The sequence below is a fragment of the Lipophrys pholis genome (genome assembly GCF_963383615.2).
Source record: "Lipophrys pholis genome assembly, chromosome: 11".
NCBI classification, from domain to species: Eukaryota; Metazoa; Chordata; class Actinopteri; order Blenniiformes; family Blenniidae; genus Lipophrys; species Lipophrys pholis.
In genome coordinates, this window is record NC_137631.1 from 4,405,610 (window position 1) to 4,419,553 (window position 13,944).

Genomic DNA, 13,944 nt, shown 5'->3' on the forward strand with positions numbered 1-13,944 from the left:
TGAATTGAACAATTCTTGGTGATTATTGTGTATTTATTGTTGACAATTCATTGGTTTGTAACAGTCTGTGCTCGGATCTCACACCTTCCCTTTTATTTAAGATTGTTATATTTTCACACAGAAATATTAACTAACTTAAATAAACCTTTTTACAAACGAGACTGATATTTTGGTATTAGCTATTTCCAGTTCATCTGGTGGTGCCCCGATTTATGATGAATAAATAAATAACAAATGTATTATTTTCAATAATTTATTAACTTTTAAGTAATTACTCAATTCATTTAGGAGTTGTTAATGAGTAAATGACCGTTTACTTCCATTAATAATTAAAATTTTTCATAAATTACTTCCAGTGATTTATTACTTTCAGTAATCTATTACTTACAGTAATTTAATGCTAATAACCAACCATAAATCCTAACAGAGCAGAGACAAGATCCTCTGGTCCCCAAACCAGACCCCCTCCAGACAACCCTGCCGGAGGCCAGCGTGCACTGGGAACAGGTCTGACTTACTGCCGGCAATGCGAACCAAACTCCTGCTCCAGACGTACAGGGACCGGACAGCCCTTAACAAAGAGCCCCGGACTCCATACTCCCGGAGCACCCCCCACAGGACGTCCTGAGGGACACGGTCGATTGCCTTCTCCAGATCCACAAAACACATGTGGACTAGTTGGGCGACCTCCCATGAACCCTCGAGCACCCGGTGGAGAGTATAGAGCTGGTCCAGTGTTCCACGACAAGGACGAAAACCCCATAGTTCCTCTTGGATCCGAGGTTCGACTAAAGGCCGTATCCTCCTCTGCAGTACCCTGGAATAGACTTTCACGGGGAGGCTGAGGAGTGTGATCCCCCTGTAGTTGGAACACATTCTCCGATCACCCTTCTTAAAAAGAGTGACCACCACCCCGGTCTGCCAGTCCAGAGGTACTGTCCCTGACCGCCACGCGATGGTGCAAATAAATATATATATTGAAAGCCTTATTCCTCAACTTTGGGATGGAGGCAGCAAGAAAACTCATTCTTGACATTCCTCCAACATGTGCGGATCCTCTTCATCACTTTAGTGAAGCGACCGTCTTCAGGAGCTGGACAGTCTTCAGGGGTTTGACAATCTAAAGGGGCTGGACAGTCTTCATGGGGTTGGACAGTCTTCAGGATCTTCACACACGTTCACAATGGAAGATAAACAATAACATCAACAACTTCATGTTTGTTTTGCGCAATGATGTTGATTACTTGTATACAGACTTACTAGCTGCTGTCCCTTTTGTCTTTGAGATAGTCCAATGTGAGACATGGATGGGACAGGACCCCGGATACTGTGATCCTTGTATAATAGTCTGTGTTGAGCATCTGTCCCACCAAGTCCATGAAGTGATCCTGGCCACGCTTAATAGCTGGGTCAGCTTTTGTAGGGATTGCACCAGGGACCTTGCAGGGACAATAAAACAAAGCAAAAACTATTTAGCGGAAGAACTGAAGTTGTTCAGAAACAAAAATGTTTTCCAAGAAATTTCACAAACTTATGGAAATATCATGTAGTTGCGTGCGCAGATTGTCCTGGGTCCATTCTGTTGTAGACAGTCGAGGACTCATTTCACCTGATGACTGACTTTATGATGAAGGAATTCTCCTAACACCTTTCCTTAACTCCTTTAGGGAGTCTCCTTACATCTTTCCTCAATTTAAAACTTCCTCTGATATAGCACATAATTACAGTGTGAGGACTGTACTCCCTGGTTATTGGTCTCCTCTTGTGGTTTCAGGTTGTTTCCTCCTGATCCACACCGATGGTGCATTAGTGTAGCTCGCCCCTCTCTCACCATGCAGTGTGTAATGCTCGCAGTTAACTGTAAGTGCACATGCTCAGGCTGTGGCTCCATTCATTCAGATCACGTGATTTTGATGCCTTGTGGAGCTTGAAGCCTGAAGCCCCACCAACAACGTTATTTAGATGCTCAGAGCTGATTGGCTGGTGCTGATTGAGGCGGAGCTTCACAGAACCTGAGCGACTCTCACAAATACCAGCTTGTTAGCAGCAAAAGCTAACAAACAGTTAAGAATCTGAATTAATTAGGTTGATTATTTACTGGAGTACTAGTTTGAAACTTGTACTTTAGTGGAGAAACTAGAAGTCACTGGTGATAAACTGAGTGACACGATGTTAAAGAATTTCTAAGTATTTAACTTTGCTGGTGGTCCAGTGGTGGAATTTACATCTCCGAAACAGCAGACCCTGGTGGATTCCCTACTTTACCTTTTTTTCAATTTATTTATTTATTTTTAATCGACTATTTCCATTGCACATCCTTTTCACGGGATCCCTGCCTATATGGTTGTCAAAAAAGTTATGCACCCACTTTACTTTGGCATTCAGTGGTGTCACTAGACCTGAAATAAAGTCTTGCCCCACCAAGTATTTACATATAGAAACACCACTGCATATAAAGAACAATAATCAACAGAGAGATGAGCATGAAGAGTGAAAGCAAACACATACAAATAACATCTGAAAGTGACAGGCCTCAGATATAATTTTTTTTTTTACTTTAAATCAATTCAACAAATGACAATATACTATTTACAACTTTTGTTTTACAACAAGTAAAATGTAAACACGACTACTTTGGAATTTATTCTCGACTTTTGTGATCAACTGCATGATTTTCAAAGAATAATTGTAATTGAAACATGAAATCTGTGCCCACCACAATGTTTTATTTCATTGTTTCACTAAAATGAAGATGGAAATAATAAGACAAAGATATATTTCAATGCAAACGAGCCTTTTATTGGAACAGGAAGTCATGAGAACAAAGTCACAAAGAGACATTTGATAATATGTGAAGCAGTTTGAATCATGGTAGGATTTATAATCCACAACAGTTTCACAGTTCAAATAGTCAAACATTATTGTATTGAAGAAGAGACAATCCTCCAGTAGAGTGGTCATAAAGGATGTTTCAGACTGGTTGCATTATTCTCAGAGAGCAGGCTCAGCTCGGTCACCACCACAGCTCTCAGCGGTAAAAACACAGGTGGAAGGTGAAACTTCCACAGCAGCTGCTGACTTGGGTCATCATCATGACGTTGGCCCCGACCTCTTGATAAGGCTGGACAGCTCGGTTGGTGATCATCCCCATGCCCCTGATGGGGTTGTTCCCATCCTTCCTGAACCACAGGAACACCTGGTTTCTTCCGGTCCCCTTGTTCAGATCCATGTTGACCAAGTTGAACCCTTGTTGTTGGATGTTGTTGTACTCGTCATCATTGGTGGAGACCTGCAGATCCCTGATGGTCTTCTGCTTGTCACTGGTAAGAAGGTACCAGATGTAGACCCGGTCCTTGTCCACAAACTTGTTGGTGTTGTCATCCATTCGGGTGTAGCCTCTCTCCAAGAGGTCAACGTCACTGGTCCAGGTGGAGGTGGCAGTGATGTCACTGATGTACACTGACGTCTGTCTCTTCACCCACAGGTAGATCCAGTTTCCTCCAGCCTCCTGGTTCAGATCACAGGTCAGCCTCTCCCAGCCGAATCGAACCCTCTGGGCTTCATCAGTGGCGTCTGTGGAGACATGAAGGTCTCTGATGGCAATGTCAGCCTCTGTGGTACCCTTGAAGTACCACAGGTAGACACAGGCTCCACATGCTCCGGCGTTGAGGTTCTTGTCGATCTTGCGGTACCCTGCATCAGAGAGACCCTCTGCCATATCATCGGTGTATGAAAACTGGATCCTGGTGATGGCCTCGCCACACTTCTCATTCTTGTACCAGAAGTGGACCTCGTTGCCTCCGGCTCCTTGGTTCAGATTCACTTCATCCTTTTTGAACTTCTGTGCACGGAGCTGACTCTCCTCAGTTTCATTCAGGGAAACGGCAATCTGAGTGATGGGCATTTTGGTTCCTGCATCAAATGAAGTGAAAGAGTTCATGAGTGAACATCAGCTCATACACAATGTGTGTTTACACATGAAGAAACACCCTGGACATGATTCAAAGGATAAATTCATGTACAATGTGAAGAAAGAAAACATTCCAACTGAACTCCCTGAAACTGAGGCAATCTTTTAAAAATCACTTTCACGTGCACCAGAAGTAATGCAAACTCTAAATCACAGGCTTTAATTCATAGGATATCAATGTATAGATCAAAATGAAGACAATGAGATGTGGATCAATGTGAACATGCAGAGTATAAAATATCATCTTATCTTATTCCAAGATACTAAACTTTTTAAACACTCAGCTGTGGACCAACTGATTTCTGAAGTGAAACGTGTAAATCATGTCTAACAATGTTTGAACAATGTGAAAATGTAATTTCAATGGTTAAAAAGGAAGCACTAAAGTCCAGTTTTAAAGTCTCCATGTTGCAGAGACATGATAAGAATGCTAAATATTTGATGCAGAGAGATGCTGCATGTGTGTGTTTTTGTCCTACAAATGGATTATTGCCATTTTGGAAAATTTAACATAAAATGACTCTTTGTCAAAGATAAAACCAACTCAAAAGATTAATGGGTTTGACATGTTTACATCCATAATATTTATATCCAAAACATTAGAGCTCAAAATGCTCATTATTAAATATTCTAAGTGGTCTTGAAGAACAACTTTACAAAGCATCCTTCAATATGCAGTGAAAATCCTCCTGATACTGACCAACATGTTTATCCAGGATAAAAGGACACAGAGAGGAAGAAAGAAAACAAGAAGCAGGTGAACACTTACGTGAAGACTGACTGTGTCTGTTGGTCTGAAGTCAGTTGGAAGCTGCTGGATGCTGCTGTTCTCTCACAGAGTCACTCGTCTTTATATAGGGAACAAAACGTGGAGGTTGATTGTGAAATCACCACCTGTGGCTGTGAAATTCTTGAGAAATCCTTTTGAAACCTCCAACACTGTCAATCATCTGTCTCACCCACCCACCTGTCTTTACCTCTTTCAGGAGAATCCATCTTTCAGTTTTCTGTCTCAGTCAATTCCATATCAGATGAGTGTCCCCTTGTATTCCTCGGGGCAAAGTTTCTTTCCTGGGGGTGGGAATGAACTCTGCGACTCCTGTTGCCACATCCACCTGAAGTGGCACATTAAGCCGTCCATTCTGAGGACTGATGGACTCAGTGTCAGGAGCTCTCATGGAGGATCAGCATGTGGGTCCAGCATCAAGCCAGAATGGGTCGGCTTTTGTTGCCCCCTTCCAGAGAAACGCTGATGTCTGTTGTGAAGTGACAATCTGTGTTCATAAGCTTTCGCAGTATTGTTCCAATCTTTATGTGCAGGTTACGGATTTCTGGAAGAAGAAGAGACATTGGATTCGATGCAAGAGACTTTATATAAGGGAACTGCCAGCGATCTCACAGCACAGTGAACGGACACCGGCAGAAAACAGACCCCCGGACACCTCTTCACCTACCCTGAAGTCATCTCCCCAATGTCAATACTATCCGCCCTGGCTCCACCAAATCTGTGAATGAACCCTCACGTTTGTACCATATGGAAGGTCTCTGAAGGGGGGCCACTAATAAACATCTGGTTGGTGATGGCTGTATTGTACCAATCTTTATGTGCAGGTTACAGATTTCTGGATGTTAATCATATTTGTACTTCTCCGGGGAATGTAAACTATCAGATTATGTTTATTGGTCCTCAAAAGACAAGAGGAGCAGAAATCTCTTTTTCCTTAGGCTTCCAGTGTAAGACAACCTCACATTTACAGAACAGCTTCTCTGGAAAAAACTAACATTTGGACCATTACAATAGTTTCATTTTGCTGGTTCCTGTTTTCATCCATCCATCTTCTATACTGCTTCTATCTTGTGGAGAATAGCAGGGCGCTGGAGCCACTGTCAGCTAACTATGGGCGGGGCAGGATACGACTGGACAGGCCTCCAGTCCATCGCAGGACAAACAGAGTGAGACAAACAACTGCACACACTGCCATCACACCCATGAACAATTTAGGCTCACCAATTAGCCTCACCGGAGTACCCGGAGGAAGCCCATTCACAAACAGGAAGAATATGCAAACTCCAGATAGAAAGGCCCGGCTGGTAGTTGAACACATGACCCTCTCCCCGTTAGGCATGTGCTGCTACCCACTGCACCAGCATGCAGCCCAGTTCATTGATCGATCCTTTTTATTTAAACCCCCTTGTATTTTGAAAACATTTTTATTGTCCTCCCAACAGATTACTGAAGTAATCCCTTTTGTTGCTGCTCCTAATTCCCATCAGTTTATTTGAAATACAAAACGCAGGCCTCACTCCTACTGACAGCCAGAGCCCATTTTATTGCCTTGGACCCTGAAAACGTGGACTGACTGTACCTCTGCTTATCTCCCCTCCATGTAGCCTGCTTGAACCCTGCTTGAGCCACACCCTCAAAATGCCCAGGCCCTGTGTTCTCTGGAACTGCTTCTGCTGTGTTCCCACCACTGAACACCTGCTATCATACCAGAGAATCAGGGGCGAGGTTGTGGAGCTGGAGCCCATGGCACGACAAGAACTTGATTGATGGATGAAAAAAAAGGACAAAAAAGGCCCCAGGACCAGCAAGCCGAAATTCATTTCATGTGAAAGTGGTTTAGAGAACTGTATGGATTCTGTGGGATGAAGACATAAAGACAGATGGTTATGCAAGACTGATAATTCATTTTCCTGTTGTTGGTTGTACAAGAGATGTCAGTGTTTCTGTGGAACGTGGCTTGACTTTGGACCCCGAGGCAAGTTTATTCATATGGCACCATTCATACACAAGCAATTCAAAGTGCTCCTTCAAGGCAAATACATTAAATGACATTAAAATAATCAATAAAACACAATATTATGGCAATAAAAGAACATACAAAAGTCAAATAAAACTGTAGAATGAATAGTCAAAAATGTAACTGAAGCTAATAATTAATTTAGAATATCAAAAAAAGTGATTAAAAAAACATAATTTGTAAGAATCATGACAATGCTGCAGTGAACAATAATGTTTTCAGATCTGATTTAAATAAGCCGAGTTGGAGAAGTTTGTTCCACAAGTGAGGAGCATATAACCTAAATGCTGCTTCATTTTGATTGGTTCTAGTTCTGAGAACACACAGTGGACCGGTCCCAGATCACCTGAGGGTTCTGGATGCTTAATAGGGAACTAATCAATGTTGCATATGTTTTGGTCCAGAACCATTGAGCGTTTTGGAGACAAGCAGTGAGATTTTAAAATCTCTCCTTTGACTCACAAGAAGCCAGTGGGGAGTGTTTTGAGGACCGGTGTGATCTGGTCCAGGTTCTTGGTGTTTGTTAGGATCCTGGCTGCGGCATTCTGGATCAGCTGAAGCTGCTTGATTGAATTTGTGGTTAAAACCTGTAAAAACACCATTACAGTCATGGAGCCTCCTGAAAATGAAAGCATGAACTAGTTTTTCTGTCTTTAAACCATCTCATCCGAGGGGATGAGGAGGAGGACTGCAGAGAGGAAGTGAAGGCCTTTGTGGAGCGGCGTGACGGGAACAATCTGATCCTGAATGTCAAAAGAACCAAAGAACCAGTAATCAACTTCATGAAGAAACAGCCTGTGCACACCTCACTTTACATCATGGACACGGCAGTGGAAATGGTGCAGCACACCAGATTCCTGGGGGTGAACAACCTCACCTGGTCTCTCCACACCTCCTCCATCGCCAAGGAGGCTTATCAGTGCCTGATCTTCTTGCGGCGTCTGAAGAGAGCTCACCTGAGCACATCAGCCTCACCACCTTCTCCAGAGGAGCCATAGAGAGACGCTGACCAGCAGCTTCTCTCTGTGTCATGAGAACAGCACTGCCTCTGACCGAAAAGCACTGAAGAGAGTGGTGAGGGCCGCCCAGAAGATCATTGGGGGCTCATTGCCAGTAACAGGGGGCTTGGCAGAAAAACGTTGCCTGTCAAGGGTATTGAGGATCACCAAGGACCCTGCTCAGCCTGCCCTGGACTGTTTCCTCCCCTCCCCTCAGGCATTAGGAACCACAGCCTGAGATGTAAAACTGCCAGCTTCAAGAACAGCTTTTCCCCCCACCGCCATCCGTCTTTTAAACAGAGGACTCTAAATATTATTAAAGCTTATTTCCACTTATTTATTCTTGTAATGCATTTTAGGCACTTTTTTTAATCTCTGGGATTTTTAAATTATTTTAACTCCGGTACTTTTTGTGTTTTATCGTTGACCCTGCATCGGAATTTTGTTCTGCAGTGCATCTCTAATGTAATTGTCAGAATGACAATAATATTTATTATCTATCTATCTATCTATCTATCTATCTATCTATCTATCTATCTATCTATCTATCTATCTATCTATCTATCTATCTATCTATCTATCTATCTATCTATCTATCTATCTATCTATCTATCTATCTATCTATCTATCTCTCTCTCTGTCTGTCTTTCGGTTTTGTGACAGTTTATCACACCAGAGAACCAGGGGCAGAGTGCACAATAATGGTGCTTCAGGAACTGGATTGATTGATGACTTTCAATCATGGTGAGATACTTACCTACACAAGATTGACTGAGAGATAAAACTGAAAGATGGATTCTGTTGAAAGAGGTAAAGACAGGTGGTGGGTGAGACAGATGATTGACAGTGTCGGAGGTTTCACAGGGATTTCTCAAGGATTTCACAGCCACAGGTAGTGATTTCACAATCAACAGCCACGTTTTGTTCCTGGGGCCTTTTTTTCATCCATCAATCAAGTTCTTGTCGTGCCATGGGCTCCAGCTCCACAAACTCGCCCCTGATTCTCTGGTATGATAGCAGGTGTTCAGTGGTGGGAACACAGCAGGTGACGGAGCAGCAGGGCAGGAGTCCTCTGAGTGCCAGAGGCAGAAGCAGTTCCAGAGAACACAGGGCCTGGGCATTTTGAGGGTGTAGCTCAAGCAGGGTTCAAGCAGGCTACATGGAGGGGAGATAAGCAGAGGTACAGTCAGTCCATGTTTTCAGGGTCCAAGGCAATAAAATGGGCTCTGGCTGTCAGTAGGAGTGAGGCCTGCGTTTTGTATTTCAAATAAACTGATGGGAATTAGGAGCAGCAACAAAAGGGATTACTTCAGTAATCTGTTGGGAGGACAATAAAAATGTTTTCAAAATACAAGGGGGTTTAAATAAAAAGGATCGATCAATGAACTGGGCTGCATGCTGGTGCAGTGGGTAGCAGCACATGCCTCACGGGGAGAGGGTCATGTGTTCAACTACCAGCCGGCCTTTCTATCTGGAGTTTGCATATTCTTCCTGTTTGTGAATGGGCGTCCCCCAGGTACTCCGGTGAGGCTAATTGGTGAGCCTAAATTGTTCATGGGTGTGATGGCAGTGTGTGCAGTTGTTTGTCTCACTTTGTTTGTCCTGCGATGGACTGGAGGCCTGTCCAGTCGTATCCTGCCCCGCCCATAGTTAGCTGACAGTGGCTCCAGCGCCCTGCTATTCTCCACAAGATAGAAGCAGTATAGAAGATGGATGGATGAAAACAGGAACCAGAAAAACAGGAACCAGCAAAATGAAACTATTGTAATGGTCCAAATGTTTGTTTTTTTCCAGAGAAGCTGTTCTGTAAATGTGAGGTTGTCTTACACTGGAAGCCTAAGGAAAAAGAGATTTCTGCTCCTCTTGTCTTTTGAGGACCAATAAACATAATCTGATAGTTTACATTCCCCGGAGAAGTACAAATATGATTAACATCCAGAAATCTGTAACCTGCACATAAAGATTGGTACAATACAGCCATCACCAACCAGATGTTTATTAGTGGCCCCCCTTCAGAGACCTTCCATATGGTACAAACGTGAGGGTTCATTCACAGATTTGGTGGAGCCAGGGCGGATAGTATTGACATTGGGGAGATGACTTCAGGGTAGGTGAAGAGGTGTCCGGGGGTCTGTTTTCTGCCGGTGTCCGTTCACTGTGCTGTGAGATCGCTGGCAGTTCCCTTAAAGGGGACATATCATGCTAAATCCACTTTTTTAGCCCTTAAATGCATTTTGTTGTATATTTAGAGTGTTTAGAAGTACAGAAAAGTTCAAAGTAGTCTCTTCAGGTGCTCCGTTGATATCTTTATATTCTGTTTTGGTCATATTTTGCGATCGGTTTCGATTTTTCTATTCTCTATTATGTTTTTTGAACAATGACGTCACAGTATTCTCAGCGGAACTGCCAAATTAGGACATCGACATTTCGAGCAATCCGCCATTTTTGTTTCTCGCTGCGATTTTGTAGTCCAACCGAAGTTACGAGAGGATAAGTTGAAATGTTCGGTTGTTGGATGTAGTAACCCACAAGCTTCGTTACACCGTCTCCCAGCATCAGAACCTTTTCGAAGTGCCTGGTTGAGTTTTATTTTTCACAGAAATGTACCCACATCTGTGGGTAAGGTCATTTTTGTGTGCGCGAATCACTTTAAGGACGACTGCTTCAACAACCTCCGCCAGTATAAAGAAGGATTTGCCGAAAGACTTGGTCTGATTGAGCGGTCAGTTCCTTCTATCTATGGAGACGACGAACAGAGCACTTCGGTAAGCTGTATATAACGCTAAAAAGTGTGATGATAAGACGTCCCTGTCATTGTTTTGTTAGCATTAGCAGTTGCACCGTCTTCATATGTTAGCGCTGTGTGCTCGTTTTAGATTATAATGTAACTTCTGTGTTAAATAGTCGTTGTAATACAGGCAGTATTGTAGTAGTGGGCATGGATGGAGAAGTTAGTGTAAATATAGTAACACACCATTGCGTTACATCCATATGAAGACGTTGTTCTGAAGGTGCATCATCGTCATTTTCATCTCGCTCCGCCGGGTCCGACTCTGGCTCCAACATGTATGGCTGGATGGACAAATCTTCCGTTGTTGACATTTTGTAAATAATGTGTGACTATAAAGTTTCTGCGCCGCTAGATAATTGTATCTGTTCTATCAAACTACAAAGATGGCCGAACAGGGTGACGTTGAACCGAGTGTCACCTCTGCAACCTGGAGAGGAGGTGGGGTATGAAGTGTCTCATTTGCATTTGAAGAGACCGCCCCAAAACGAGTTGCTCTCAGAAGCGCATCAGAAAAGGGGTAGAAAAGGGGCCTGTGGAGCTATAATAATGAGGAATTCAGACCCAAGCATTACAGTTTCGCGTTGTATAGACCACAACTGTATGATTTATATGTAAAAAGGAAGGATTTAAAAGCATGATATGTCTCCTTTAAATAAAGTCTCTGCGAAAGCTTATGAACACAGATTGTCACTTCACAACAGACATCAGCTTTTCTCTGGAAGGGGGCAACAAAAGCCGACCCATTTTGGCTTGATGCTGGACCCACATGCTGATCCTCCATGAGAGCTCCTGACACTGAGTCCATCAGTCCTCAGAATGGACGGCTTAATGTGCCACTTCAGGTGGATGTGGCAACAGGAGTCGCAGAGTTCATTCCCACCCCCAGGAAAGAAACTTTGCCCCGAGGAATACAAGGGGACACTCATCTGATATGGAATTGACTGAGACAGAAAACTGAAAGATGGATTCTCCTGAAAGAGGTAAAGACAGGTGGGTGGGTGAGACAGATGATTGACAGTGTTGGAGGTTTCAAAAGGATTTCTCAAGAATTTCACAGCCACAGGTGGTGATTTCACAATCAACCTCCACGTTTTGTTCCCTATATAAAGACGAGTGACTCTGTGAGAGAACAGCAGCATCCAGCAGCTTCCAACTGACTTCAGACCAACAGACACAGTCAGTCTTCACGTAAGTGTTCACCTGCTTCTTGTTTTCTTTCTTCCTCTCTGTGTCCTTTTATCCTGGATAAACATGTTGGTCAGTATCAGGAGGATTTTCACTGCATATTGAAGGATGCTTTGTAAAGTTGTTCTTCAAGACCACTTAGAATATTTAATAATGAGCATTTTGAGCTCTAATGTTTTGGATATAAATATTATGGATGTAAACATGTCAAACCCATTAATCTTTTGAGTTGGTTTTATCTTTGACAAAGAGTCATTTTATGTTAAATTTTCCAAAATGGCAATAATCCATTTGTAGGACAAAAACACACACATGCAGCATCTCTCTGCATCAAATATTTAGCATTCTTATCATGTCTCTGCAACATGGAGACTTTAAAACTGGACTTTAGTGCTTCCTTTTTAACCATTGAAATTACATTTTCACATTGTTCAAACATTGTTAGACATGATTTACACGTTTCACTTCAGAAATCAGTTGGTCCACAGCTGAGTGTTTAAAAAGTTTAGTATCTTGGAATAAGATAAGATGATATTTTATACTCTGCATGTTCACATTGATCCACATCTCATTGTCTTCATTTTGATCTATACATTGATATCCTATGAATTAAAGCCTGTGATTTAGAGTTTGCATTACTTCTGGTGCACGTGAAAGTGATTTTTAAAAGATTGCCTCAGTTTCAGGGAGTTCAGTTGGAATGTTTTCTTTCTTCACATTGTACATGAATTTATCCTTTGAATCATGTCCAGGGTGTTTCTTCATGTGTAAACACACATTGTGTATGAGCTGATGTTCACTCATGAACTCTTTCACTTCATTTGATGCAGGAACCAAAATGCCCATCACTCAGATTGCCGTTTCCCTGAATGAAACTGAGGAGAGTCAGCTCCGTGCACAGAAGTTCAAAAAGGATGAAGTGAATCTGAACCAAGGAGCCGGAGGCAACGAGGTCCACTTCTGGTACAAGAATGAGAAGTGTGGCGAGGCCATCACCAGGATCCAGTTTTCATACACCGATGATATGGCAGAGGGTCTCTCTGATGCAGGGTACCGCAAGATCGACAAGAACCTCAACGCCGGAGCATGTGGAGCCTGTGTCTACCTGTGGTACTTCAAGGGTACCACAGAGGCTGACATTGCCATCAGAGACCTTCATGTCTCCACAGACGCCACTGATGAAGCCCAGAGGGTTCGATTCGGCTGGGAGAGGCTGACCTGTGATCTGAACCAGGAGGCTGGAGGAAACTGGATCTACCTGTGGGTGAAGAGACAGACGTCAGTGTACATCAGTGACATCACTGCCACCTCCACCTGGACCAGTGACGTTGACCTCTTGGAGAGAGGCTACACCCGAATGGATGACAACACCAACAAGTTTGTGGACAAGGACCGGGTCTACATCTGGTACCTTCTTACCAGTGACAAGCAGAAGACCATCAGGGATCTGCAGGTCTCCACCAATGATGACGAGTACAACAACATCCAACAACAAGGGTTCAACTTGGTCAACATGGATCTGAACAAGGGGACCGGAAGAAACCAGGTGTTCCTGTGGTTCAGGAAGGATGGGAACAACCCCATCAGGGGCATGGGGATGATCACCAACCGAGCTGTCCAGCCGTATCAAGAGGTCGGGGCCAACGTCATGATGATGACCCAAGTCAGCAGCTGCTGTGGAAGTTTCACCTTCCACCTGTGTTTTTACCGCTGAGAGCTGTGGTGGTGACCGAGCTGAGCCTGCTCTCTGAGAATAATGCAACCAGTCTGAAACATCCTTTATGACCACTCTACTGGAGGATTGTCTCTTCTTCAATACAATAATGTTTGACTATTTGAACTGTGAAACTGTTGTGGATTATAAATCCTACCATGATTCAAACTGCTTCACATATTATCAAATGTCTCTTTGTGACTTTGTTCTCATGACTTCCTGTTCCAATAAAAGGCTCGTTTGCATTGAAATATATCTTTGTCTTATTATTTCCATCTTCATTTTAGTGAAACAATGAAATAAAACATTGTGGTGGGCACAGATTTCATGTTTCAATTACAATTATTCTTTGAAAATCATGCAGTTGATCACAAAAGTCGAGAATAAATTCCAAAGTAGTCGTGTTTGCATTTTACTTGTTGTAAAACAAAAGTTGTAAATAGTATATTGTCATTTGTTGAATTGATTTAAAGTAAAAAAAA